This window comes from Haliotis rufescens, unplaced genomic scaffold (genome assembly GCF_023055435.1).
Source record: "Haliotis rufescens isolate VD_foot unplaced genomic scaffold, xgHalRufe1.0.p SCAF_18, whole genome shotgun sequence".
NCBI classification, from domain to species: domain Eukaryota; kingdom Metazoa; phylum Mollusca; class Gastropoda; order Lepetellida; family Haliotidae; genus Haliotis; species Haliotis rufescens.
In genome coordinates, this window is record NW_025963868.1 from 19,658,832 (window position 1) to 19,672,917 (window position 14,086).

Here is a 14,086-nt window from a genome sequence, read left to right on the forward strand (position 1 = left end):
CACTCATTTCCCCAGGTCACATTATAACTCAGTGAATTATGGATGAGTTTACCGCCGCTTTATACAGTGTTTGGGTTTTATCACGGCGTGATGGGGAATGAAAGCCCGATGTGATGCAGGTCTTAGACGTTCAACACTTCAGTGAATCCAACGAGCACGCTGTTGGTGCTTAAAACCTAGAAACAATCACGGTGAACCGGGATTCGAACCCACCATGTTAGGTTTCTAGCACGCATAAGGGACAGAACTCTGCACAGCGATTTGCCGCGCCTTTGATGTCGTGCCCCCTGCGATATATACTGCCTCTGTGGTCTAGTGGATAGAGAATCTGCCGGAGAATGGAGGTCGGTGGTTCGAATACCAGAATACGTTAAAACATGGTACTCTTTGTTTCCCTGCCTGGCGTTCAGCATTAATCGGTTAAAACAAGGGACTTTGCTAGCACGATAAAACCGGCATTAGTCAGCACAGGTACAAGCAAGCACGCACGCGCGTCGCTACATAAGTGCAATAATCTTGAACGCGACGTTAAACCACATTTTACCTCCCCGTCTAAATTTATGACACAGTGTAGAAGTGAAGTCTTTGGATTATAAAAAGAAATAGGTGCATGGGTCAAGAGGTCAACCGCGGACTTCTTGCAGCCAGAGGCTACATATGCTCTACTGGAAAAACATGTTTGCAGGAAACCATCTTGATAGCTTCACCCAGTGAAACTCCACGAGGTTTGTATTTTGTTTGCAATATCAATACATCATGACTTGGGAATAGAGCCCTGGGCCCACTTGCACAAAGCGATCCTTGTGCTTAGACTATTGCTAGCCTATGTTAAAGTGTGGGAGTTACGATCACCTTAGCGCTAAGATCGATTTGTGCAAGTAGGTGCTGGTGTTCTGCGTGTAGAACGAACGCTTTAGTTTACACTATGGGCTATCCTGTAACAGAGAGAAGAAAGGAAATCTACCAACTAGGAAACTGGAGAAAAAAAAAAGAGCGCATACGCTTGAAAATAAGACGACCAAAACATTAGAAACATTATCAAAACATCACCATGCTGAAACCAGTCGCCGAAACACTGCAGACTTGAGGTCCAGAACACAACCATGAAACACGTAGCAAATACATCACCATCGAATAACCATTTCTTCTTCGTTTCATTTGTAGCCACTATCCATTGGGTGTATACTTTCTTTGGCCCGGCAATTATTACGTATATCCTCATGAACTTCCGTTGGTGCTTTGGAGACAGGAACTGACTATAATTATTATTATAATGAATTACGCTGAAGCACATGATTACTGAAGCTTCCACAAACAGATCGATTTGTTTGTGAATTTCTACTCGGATACCAATACATGGTAACAAAAAGCGAGAGATGTTTAACCATCAATCAAGTGTTATAAGACGATGATAACATACATTATTAATACCACTGAAGAATATCACCGTCATGTGAGCCATTATCTTCATAATTGTTGCTACCAGTTATTGCAGCAAAAGTTTGGTCTCAATATACAGCACAAGTAAAGTTGGGCTTCCAGAATGCAAGTAAACCCTATAAGAAACAGCAATGACTTGAGAAGTAAATTACAACACAAATTTGATTCTTTAAGCAAGAATGATTCGAAATCTTTTTGGAAACTGTTAAAACAAGGACATTCTGAAGATAAGTTACCTCCGTTGGAAGAGATCTATGATCATTAAAAGGAAATGAATGAAGAGGATGATGATTTTGATAAACTTGTACATATAAATTTAAATGAATCCAATAAGATTCTGGATTGACCTATCACAACTGAAGAGGTATTGAGACGTGTGGTATAGTTAATGTCATCAATGAATATATTATATGCTCTATATACAAAATGATCAAAGTGTACGTATTAAAATGCTTGATACGGGATATTATCCTGCTAGTTCGTTGAAAGGGATTGTAAGACGCATCTATAAAAACAAAGTGACTACACTGATCCGAAACATTACAGATCCATTGCATTGGTGTGATTCATGAGTACGTTATTACTACGTTCTTAGATCTCATTCCTTGTCATACATTCCAACTGGATTTAGAAACTGCTAGTCAACATGCGACCACATATTTACACTTCATGGTATTGTCCGTTTGTTAAAGAACCGAAGAAAAAACTGTTTTGTGCTTTTATTGACTTTGTAAAGGCGTTTGATTGTGTATGGAGAGCTGGGTTATGGAATAAGCTAATTAAATATGAAATTACAGGTACATGTTTCAGAATAGTTCAATCTATGTATGACAGTATTAAGCCATGCCTGTCATTCAAAGGCCATACTACATAAAATGTAAACTGCTTAAAAGGCTGAAGGCAAGGTGAAAATCTTGATACAATACTTCACTTTCAATAACTGTGATGGGAATGTACTCGAAGATGACCGCGTAAATATCTACGTAAAGTAATTCCCTTTGCTCTATGCTGACGATACAGTGATGTTAACTTGTTCTGAGGATGATCTGCAGAAAGGACAGGGTGTATTTACCGATTATTGCAATCGATGGAAACTAAAACTAAATTTTGAAAAATGTAAAGTATTCAATACAAGAAAGTATTTATGTAAAAAGGTTACAAAAGACATATTTTTTATTCTGTCACGAACTAGGCATAATAATCTGACAATTAACTGCCAGCTCAAGCTATCGTAACTTACGAATCAGAAATATAGGGTTTTGAAAACTTACATATGATTGAAAACATCAACTTAACGTTCATAAGAAAAATATTACCTGTTAGGAAAAGTACCATATGCTCTACGTATGCTATAAAGTAAAGTAGGAAGAAAGCCACTATGTATAGATATTTATACTAAAATTATCTCGAAGCTATCTGGTCTTATCTATAACGTCCTTAATGGTATTTCAGAAGAAAAGACGAAAAAGTCAACCAAACAAATGGATGTCTTCCTTTATGAGTTTAATTAGGACAGGGCATAATCACACGTGGACGGACTAAGTCTATCAACACAGTCATTGGCTTCATCATAAAAAAGAACACTCAGACCAATATATTCAAAAATTGAACTCTGACCGAGAAACATCATGTAGAAGCAGATTCTGCAAGACAAGGTATGAAAATACTGACATTGAATTTTTTCTACAATATTTATCTAACAAAAGTAAACCAGTTTAGTTCAATTCAGACTTTCTTGTCACCGCGTACCTGTTGAAAGAGGTAGATGCCAGAACATTCCTCTCATGGAAAGAAAATGTACATTATGTCCATCAAATGACCCTGCAGATGAATACCATTATTTGTTTAACTGTGTGTATTTTAATGATTCAAGGTTTTTTATCTCCTTATTACATTAATCGGCCATCAGTTTTTAAAATGACCAAGTTATTACAGCGTAAAAATGTATCTACTCTGGGGAAACTGTCTTATTTATGTCGCCACATTCTTTGTACATTTATACAGCACAACTGCTGTATATGGAAGAGAGAATGTTGTGCCGCCATGTCTATATTTTAGATTTCTATTAACTCCTCATGATGCTATGTTCATAGCCTTGAGTGAATAAAGTTCTGTTCTGAATCGTCATCATTGTGGACAATCAGATCTCACACTGTCGCCATCGCTCTGTCTTCCAGGACTTCAAACAACACTGTCCATCCGCAACATCGCTATTTATAGCGCAACCCTTAATACGCTCCGCCCACTGTAATCGAGTCTTACGTTCAAACACGATCGATTCTACTTTTTGTGATAAAACTACAGAAAATTTATAGTCTTATATCTGGGTATGGAGCCATTTGTGGTATCCAAGGTTTGACATTCAAGTTGATAGGAAGTTTGACGGTCTTTGGTGATCTTGTTTACGTACGGTTTTCAAAAAGCTTCTCCCGACACTCGGTTATGTCAGTCACTCTTCGAAAACACCGCCACCTTGCGGGACATTTATACTTAGCCAGCGTGGGGCTTTAAAAAGATATATATACAGTCGTAGATATTTGACAGATTTAGTTTCATCGCCCTATTACCAATAAAAAGCTAGGTCATGATGGTATTTATTTACTTATCGACTGTCATTAATTTCTTCAGATATCCCCAAGTGCTCAAACGGGCAGTTAATGTCAAAAACATTTTCAACGTGAATTATCAATCATTTCGTCTTGACATCAAAAGATGTCACTGAAGGGGCATAACTCGTGAAGGACTGTTATATATTCATGCACACATAAAATATACTTTTCACGCGTTCTTGTATTGACGTGAGTGACTTGGGTTTAACGCTGCGTCACGGCGTTTCGGCGATCATAGGTTTCTGGCACGGCGCCTCAGACGATTTGGCCACCCTTGCCCCTTGAACTGACATTACCTCTGTGAAGATGGTCAATATTATTATACTTGTGAAAATATGCTTAAGTCCCAAGCATAACGCTTTTGTTTATAACACGCCGGGATCATGCGTTCGCCCCCTCATCCATGCACGCGCTTGACATGCGAGCAGTTTGTTAACATAAGTTTCGGATCAAAATCTTTCGGTCAGCAAAAACCTTTAAAGAGCCCGCATACGCCTGCCATGGTGCCAGCACGCTTCACCGTCAAACAATTAACTGTCTTACTGTATCACAGGATGCTGCATCACCCAACATCATCGTCAAAGCTTGATCTTGTGTTCGAATCCGTTTTTCGCTCTGATTGTGACGGTGTTGTACATTTACATAGTATAGTTGTATGTTATAAAAGGAAACCAGCATTATTAGTTTGGTGGTAAAAATAAAATTACGTCTGATCTCATTCATATTACGTGGAAACATATTTGAACAATGTTTATACTAAGTTGAAAGATGTATTCGTTTCTAATTTCCACCCATCAAAGAATGTAAATATGTTCTTTTAAATTATATTTTTATCGTTCGTTTAGTTGTAATATATGATCCGTGTTGGCGGTTAAAGCAGGGTTTGAGCTTTTGTTTGGGGGGCTAGTAGAATTTCCCTTCTCTTACATGACTTGTCATGGTTTTAGAGGGAGATAAATATCGCCATGTTGAAGTATCTAAATACATACATGTATTGACATCAGACTAAAATATATCTGATTTTCTTTGATATACATCAAACAATGAACAAGAATAACAAACAAATGAGACGCTAATTGTTTCATTGATGAGAACTAAGGGTCATAGCTGGCGCGCTCACGCCTCACTGATCACGAAGCTGTTTAGCGAGGATGGGCCCCGGCTTGAACCGATCCGAGAGACAATCGACTTTCCCCAACAAGCAAATCATAAATATAATTAACTCAGATTATATCGCGAGACACATCGACAACCAGAGACTTAATTACCCCTCTTTGTTCCGTACCCAGTAAAACACGCCTTCTGCTGACATGGGCGACTCCTCCAGTGCGGGTCGGGTTTGACACTGACACATGTGCCCGACCCCTTGTTGAGATTCTACCCGTCGTCGTCAAAAGGAACAACGTTATGGTAAAACTATTCATTTAAAGTTTCGACATATTAGTAGTCTTCAAGAAAAGGTATGATCACTAAGGCCCACCCGCTCACTCTATGCATACACGCACGATCGGGATTGTCAGGGGTCTGGGTCCACGACGAACGTTTGCGTGCACTGTAAGGGAAGTAACTCTGCACAGCGAAGTGGTCCGCCCGTACATGACATCATGTTTTGGCTCATGCGGCTCGGCACGCAGAGGCCAGCGAGTTAAATTTAACGTCGCATCGGCATATTGCCACATAGCACTGGGCATAGAGGTTATAGTTCAATGATTATGACAAAGAAAATAGTATAGTATGCTTTTGTTCGTGAAAGAATATTTTACAACTCATAAGCTTGCGTATATTACCTTCCACACGTATATGTTCTGTTTCAACATGGAAGTGAGTAGGTCAGGTGAAATTAGCGACATTCCAGCCTCGTGACGACGCGGAGCATTGAGAATGGCTACCTTTTTGTTTGTGTCTGTTTAACGCCGCATTTAGCAATAGTTCAACTATATGACTGAAACTGATCGAGTCTGGACCAGACAAACCAGTGATTTATGTTATGATCTTGGAACGATGACTTACACTCACCCATGTCACCAGGCCGGCTATCAACGACCATTGTAACCGGGAATCCTAATGCGGATTTCACCAATTATTGTCAACATATGATCTTAACATGACGAGTGAACGCTCTGGTAAACAAGGTTGCTGTGTCCGTCTCTTACATATATAAAGCAATATTTCACATATTTAAGTCAAAGCGGTATGTTAAGCCATGTGTTTGCGTTATCGGCATATTTTTTGGTATTATGTCAACACTTCGGTTCATATAGAGGTCAGAATCTGATCACGTGGTACACACGGGTTCATTTCAGTCACGATACGCCCGTCGTCAACACCTTGCAAGAGAGATGCACATTTCGAATGTAATCAGTTGTTTTGACGTACTTGCGTGAATCAATGACAAAACAATCTGTTGCTCTTTTCGTTCCAAACCGTTATTGCTGCACTTGACCGTTAGTCAGACAGTATTTACTCGCATGACATTGTTGTCGAATTAGTTTGTTTGTTTGTTTGTTTGTTTATTTATTTGATGTATAACTCCGCACTCATCAATATTCCAGCTATATGACGGCAGTCTGCAAATAATCAAGTTTGCAAAGGTGGATCCAGCATTTCCAAAAGGGAGGAGTCCAAAATATCAAAATCCTCTCTCAGATTATTTTACAGCCTCCAACATGGGGGGGGGGGGGGGGCTCCAGTGATTGACAGCATGATGACGTGAGGACCGGCAAAAATGCATGGGTTACTGAAGATCTGTTCTAGCCGACCGGATCAGATTGTGAATGCGTCGTCTACAACGTGATTACCTGCTAAGGGCTATAAGCAGGCTTCTAACTGCTAGAACTCGAAGTGGGGTTGACAATATGTTCAATTTTCCTCGGTCTCTGATTTGCAGACTTTCCAACAGGTTTTTGCAAACACAAAATAAAAGTGACCGGCCCCGCACAGGACGCCATAGGTCGACAAAAAAAATGTAATGACCGTGGTGTTTATGAAACCATTTATGAAAAACACTGTTCACATGCGCCCGGCCAAAGGAGTTCAAGTTTCTGCATGCTCGGCGACCACCTGCATTTCGTACAAGCGTTAAACAAATCATCACATTCTAGTTACATGCCCATAGTGTTTGCAGCGTAGAAACTTGGAGAATCGCCTGCAGCCTTGTGTTGTGTTCTCAGATGAGTCCGACTCTGGACTTTCTGGATACGCGTTTATTTTTCTGGAGGCGTCCTACACGAACGTCATGCGAATGTCAACGTAACGCGACATGGGAGATTAAGGGTTGGGTCTGTAATAATATGGGGCGGAATCACTGGAAGGGTCACTGGACAGTACTACCGAGACAACGCATGCATGTATGCTGGCGCCAAAGGGTGTGCTGCCGTTTGCGCGTCATGCCAGTCCACGTTTTGTTTTTCAAGACAGAAAAGCTCGTGCCCACCGTGTACGTATCATAGCTGTCTACATCCATCAGCAAAACATCACCAGAAAGCAACGGCCAGCCATTTCCGACTGATTGAGCACAACTAGGACATGATCGGGTGACGTGCACGCCGACATCAACGGCCACCCGCATCGTGAGCTGAAATTGACCAGGCGCGGCAAGAGAAGTGGACATGACACCCTCAAAATGTCACTGACTGAAAATTTCAGTCAATATGTACATTGCCTGAGTGAATCATTGAATATGTATATTGACTGGAATGTTTTCTGTCAATATACATATTGCTTGATCAAAGACTGTCACATCACCATCACTCGAGTCTGTAATCATGTGTTATTTTCTAATATCCCCTACTGTTTTGGAGTGTGTGTATTCTCTTCTCAAATATTGGCTTTAAACATCTCTTAAGTATCTGTCGTCTGTACTCTCCCTACTTGAAACTAATATTCAAAGCATTTGGATACTTCCTAGTTGATGCATTTTAAAAATAGCGTAACATACCGGAAGCATACGAGAGACACCGAATGTAGTCACGTACTGTGATTCACGCTTTAAACAATCTGAATAGCCCGGTTAGGTTTTTTTCTTATTTTTACGTGAAGGTGTGTGGTATAATTATAGAAACTCGTGCATTGAACATGACTTAACGTTTATCGCTTACTTCCATCTTTCGCGTCAATGTCTTGGCGATAAAGTCTTCCTCGACGCTAAAAATAGATATGTTTAATATAAACTACATTCCGTGGTACGTACGTGGTTTGCGTGGGTCTGACATAAAAGTATACATGTATATACCTTGAGATTTATGTTCTCAGATGATCTGATTTTTGTTACTTAGTTATAATCAAACACGGCACTGGTGGTTTGAAAGGTTTTATAATTACTTCTACCTTTGTTTCCCGGTTATTGAAACCTATGAAGAAATGCCCTATCAAGCCACTTCACAATATATTTAGGTACATACACAAAAACGTTGGCGTTCTTTTTTTAAAAACTGGAGTAATAATCACAACACATGTATCAACTGCCTGTCGCCAACATAGTATCGTCTGTTCGTATCTCTCTGACTGTGGCGAGCTTTAAGTTAAATAATCAGGACACTGGGAAATGTCGCCTTTTAGATTTGTAATAATTTCTTATTCGCTGCTAAATACTGTGAACGTGGCAATACGTCATGTAATATGTTATATCACCGTAGGAGGCACGCTTTCTGCCTCAATACGACTGAGTCATTGCGTTTTGCAATCCTGTCCAGGAGAACGTGGGCCCGGATCGAGCCTAGCCAACAAGTGTAGTAACTCTCATAGTAACTGCATACAAATACACACAAATGTGCGTCCCGTGTTTCCATTTACAGCTGTTGACCCACATAGCTGTTATTTGATTGGCCAATGACAAGAACCCTGGATATGATCGTGCGCTCATTGGTTCTTTTCTGCGTGACGTATTCATTATAACCCTTTGTTCGATAAATGGATTATAACCCTGGATTTCACGAGGAGTAATTTTTTGATACTGCTGCATATATATGCATGTGCATATGTTTCGATATAAATGCACACTATATGTCTGCAATTTGCACCTACGTTACAATGCAACACTAATGCATAATGTTGTTGTGGTAGTCTCTTCGCTGATAGTAAATCCCAGATAGTAAACGATGAATGTCAGCCACAACATTAGCTAGCCAATCAATGCAGTGGAATCCATCTATGAAAGGTCACATGACTGGTTGGGCTCCCAATCGAACCAATCAAACGAGAGGGCATAAGCTCATTCACCTTTTTTAGCTCAAGCCAGTTTCCCAGCTTCGAGTGCTGTGGAAATGGTCAACTCGAAGAAAGACTGCCAGTAATATGGTGACCGTTCAAGGTAAACCAGTTGTCTTTTCTTCATCGTTGACTCATTTCGTAACGGTACTGTTACAATCTGTTTAACTGACTATTCAATCTTCGACTCAATTTTGATGTACTTTCCTTCTGAAAGGCACGAAAGTTGCCGGAATGTTACAAACGCCTGTCCTCGATTCGTGATAAGGCGTTCACCGAAGACGCAATTTGTGGCAAATTTAGTTATATTATTGCCCGAACCATAAGTCTCTCTGGAGCTGAGAACATTCAAATTGAATCATAGTTACATGTCCGTGAACAAAATAAGAACTTGTTGTACTATTAAGTCTAACTTTGGAGATCAAACGTGTCGCATATTTCTCTACCGGCGAAGCCATTTTGTTGTCATCGGTATAGCTGAGCGAGGTCAGCGATTTGCACGAAGGCGAACCAACTAGGGTGACCGCTCTCTTTGTTGAAATGTTTCTCCATATTTAGGCGACGCCTTAAGATGCCAGTCGCATAAACTGTCATGTTGTCATTATTGATATATGTAGAAGTTGCGTTCTCTTCTCATAGTATTTACACAGGTATTTGAAACACCACTGTCTGTGACAGTGCACACGACCTATTTGACAGTGAACTGGATGAAGAAAAGGTGACTGGGGGTGGTTAGTTTGGGACCAAATCATGGGTGGTTCATCTGAAATAGTGTGGGCCTATTATCTTAATATATATACGAATACGTTTATGTGTAATAATAAATTCATGATATTTACAGAAATGTAACAGCACTATTAACACCTTTTCAATGAATATTATCTCATGACAGACAATATTGAAGATTAATGTTTAAGAAGTTTCAAAATATATAAACATGATAAAACATGAGTTAATGGAGGGATCTTTTAGCAGAAACTACAGTAAACTATGTTTATAACAAAAGCGCTTATAATGGCGGATGTAACCGACATTTTTTTTTGGTCCCAGTCTTTTGCGACAAGTGAAGGTCGGGGGGTAGAATAGGTCTTCAGCAACCCATGCTTACCATAAAAGGTGACTACGCTTGTCGTAAGAGGCGACTAAAGTGGTCGGGCTCGCTGACTTGGTTGATGCATATCATCGATCCCAATTGCGAGGACTGATGCTCATGATATCGATCACTGGATTTTCTTGTCCAGACTCGATTATTTACAAACCGCCGTCATATAGCTGGAATATTGCTGAGTGCGGCGTTAAACAACAAACCAACCAACCCAGCCATTTGCTGTATATATGTTTATGACGAACTACAGTTATAATGAACTAAAATTAGTGGTCCCTTTGAGTTTTTTATAACCTTAGTTTACTGTATGTAGATATCAACTTGAGTGAAAAGAACAACTGGTTGGTATAGGGTAATGTGTTGGTATTTGCAAATACTGAAAGGTTGCAGCCATAATGTATTATATTCCACACTCTTAGGGACAGGGTAAGATTAATATTTATTAGAGCTATGGATATAAACTGCACATCAATCTTGGAAATATTGGCATGAATATTTCTGATGTTCATATAGCTGACAACTAGCTGTTTTTCTTAACTACATTTGCAAGTCTTGGACTTAGGCCAGTTAGGGCCTGATCAAAACATGCACGTATCATATCAAGTGCTCCCTGCCCTTTCGAGAACCATCTGTAAATTAGTGAAATTGTTATCTCTTGTGTGTCCAGTACTACGCCCGAACAGTTACATGATAGTCCATTTCTCCTTGTGTATTATTTGTAGATGGGGCACACGTCTGTTTAATGCCAACTATTGTTGAAAAAGTTTGGATTTCATCAATGTTTTTAGTATGTTGTTCACTACTGATCGATCTCTGATGACAAAATGAACTTGTTGTGTTTTGTTGTAATAAGCGACCATCCCCTTTGTCAGTTTAGTGAAATGATGATCTTTTGCCGCATGTTTGTACAATTCCTTACAATACCAGCTTGGGCCAAAGACTTGCTTGTGTTCCAAACTCTCATATTTATTTTTAATATTTTGCCTATCTCTACATTTGTTCTCACGCATGTACAGGGAAGCACATCTGATATGTCTGATATGTGAATTAGCTCAGATCCCATGGGTCAAAACAGCCTGTGTCACACCTTACCCTCGGGAAACCATGTCACAGTGATTGAGGTTCTGTGTTGTTACTAATGTTAGTTCTACAGTTTGTGAAACAAAAGTGAAGAGTATGTTGACAGTAGTTTCATAAATATGTAGGTAAATGTCCTCTGCCTGTATTGTTGGAGTCCAGGGTGGCCATGTTGTCGGTGGCTTCACATAGTGGGGGAGGGGGAAACACAGCCACACATATGATGCAGCATGTTGCTGTAACAATAAGACCTTTCATTTAGCTTACATGTTGGTAACACCACTGTAAAACATGTTCACTTACCCAGCTGTTGCAGACACACTATCATGTTACACTGTCATGGTAACCCCCATTTTACTCCTTTGGTACAGTGGATCTGTTCTTCACCAGGCAGCACGATGACCACTCCACCCCACTGTAATCCTGTGGTACATTTTAATCCTGTGGTGCTGTGGTTCTCTTCTTCATCAAGCAGCACAGGGACCACATTACAGTGTACATGGCACAACACGGGGGTGGGGAGACACTATGTCACAGTGTACATGGCACAACACGGGGGTGGAGAGACACTATGTCACAGTGTACATGGCACAACACAGGGATGGGGAGACACTATGTCACAGTGTACATGGCACAACACAGGGATGGGGAGACACTATGTCACAGTGTACATGGCACAACACGGGGGTGGGGAGACACTATGTCACAGTGTACATGGCACAACACAGGGATGGGAGACACTATGTCACAGTGTACATGGCACAACACAGGGATGGGGAGACACTGTCACAGTGTACATGGCACAACACAGGGATGGGGAGACACTATGTCACAGTGTACATGGCACAACACAGGGATGGGGAGACACTATGTCACAGTGTACATGGCACAACACAGGGATGGGGAGACACTGTCACAGTGTACATGGCACAACACAGGGATGGGGAGACACTATGTCACAGTGTACGTCATGGCACAACACAGGGATGGGGAGACACTATGTCACAGTGTACATGGCACAACACAGGGATGGGGAGACACTATGTCACAGTGTACATGGCACAACACAGGGATGGGGAGACACTGTCACAGTGTACATGGCACAGCACGGGGGTGGGGAGACACTATGTCACAGTGTACATGGCACAACACGGGGATGGGGAGACACTATGTCACAGTGTACGTCATGGCACAACACAGGGATGGGGAGACACTATGTCACAGTGTACATGGCACAACACAGGGATGGGGAGACACTGTCACAGTGTACATGGCACAGCACGGGGGTGGGGAGACACTATGTCACAGTGTACATGGCACAACACGGGGATGGGGAGACACTATGTCACAGTGTACATGGCACAACACAGGGATGGGGAGACACTATGTCACAGTGTACATGGCACAACACAGGGATTGGGAGACACTATGTCACAGTGTACATGGCACAACACGGGGATGGGGAGACACTATGTCACACTGTACATGACACAACACAGGGATTGGGAGACACTATGTCACAGTGTACATGGCACAACACGGGGATGGGGAGACACTATGTCACAGTGTACATGGCACAACACAGGGATGGGGAGACACTATGTCACACTGTACATGACACAACACAGGGATTGGGAGACACTATGTCACACTGTACATGACACAACACAGGGATGGGGAGACACTATGTCACACTGTACATGACACAACACGGGGATGGGGAGACACTGTCACAGTGTACATGGCACAACACAGGGATGGGGAGACACTATGTCACAGTGTAGGTCATGGCACAACACGGGGGTGGAGAGACACTATGTCACAGTGTACATGGCACAACACAGGGATGGGGAGACACTATGTCACAGTGTACATGGCACAACACAGGGATGGGGAGACACTATGTCACAGTGTACATGGCACAACACAGGGATGGGGAGACACTATGTCACAGTGTACATGGCACAACACAGGGATTGGGAGACACTATGTCACAGTGTACATGGCACAACACGGGGATGGGGAGACACTATGTCACAGTGTACGTCATGGCACAACACAGGGATGGGGAGACACTATGTCACAGTGTACGTCATGGCACAACACGGGGGTGGGGAGACACTATGTCACACTGTACATGGCACAACACAGGGATGGGGAGACACTATGTCACAGTGTACGTCATGGCACAACACAGGGATGGGAGACACTATGTCACAGTGTACGTCATGGCACAACACAGGGATGGGGAGACACTATGTCACAGTGTACATGGCACAACACGGGGATGGGGAGACACTATGTCACAGTGTACATGACACAACACGGGGATGGGGAGACACTATGTCACAGTGTACATGACACAACACGGGGATGGGGAGACACTATGTCACAGTGTACGTCATGGCACAACACAGGGATGGGGAGACACTATGTCACAGTGTACGTCATGGCACAACACAGGGATGGGAGACACTATGTCACAGTGTACGTCATGGCACAACACAGGGATGGGGAGACACTATGTCACAGTGTACATGGCACAACACAGGGATGGGGAGACACTATGTCACAGTGTACATGGCACAACACGGGGGTGGGGAGACACTATGTCACAGTGTACGTCATGGCACAACACAGGGATGGGGAG

General features: G+C 41.9%; 1 protein-coding gene across 5 annotated transcripts in view; it reads left to right on the plus strand.

Moving 5' to 3' along the window:
- The first annotated feature begins 9,242 nt into the window (after positions 1-9,242).
- The window catches only part of LOC124125370 (protein capicua homolog), a 55,763-nt gene continuing 50,919 nt past the window's right edge, over positions 9,243-14,086 (plus strand). For all 5 annotated transcript variants that reach the window (XM_046488679.2, XM_046488681.2, XM_046488682.2 and 2 more), the window contains exon 1: positions 9,243-9,357. The gene's annotated coding sequence lies outside the window, so the exon portion shown is untranslated. The remainder of the gene's footprint in view (positions 9,358-14,086) is intronic.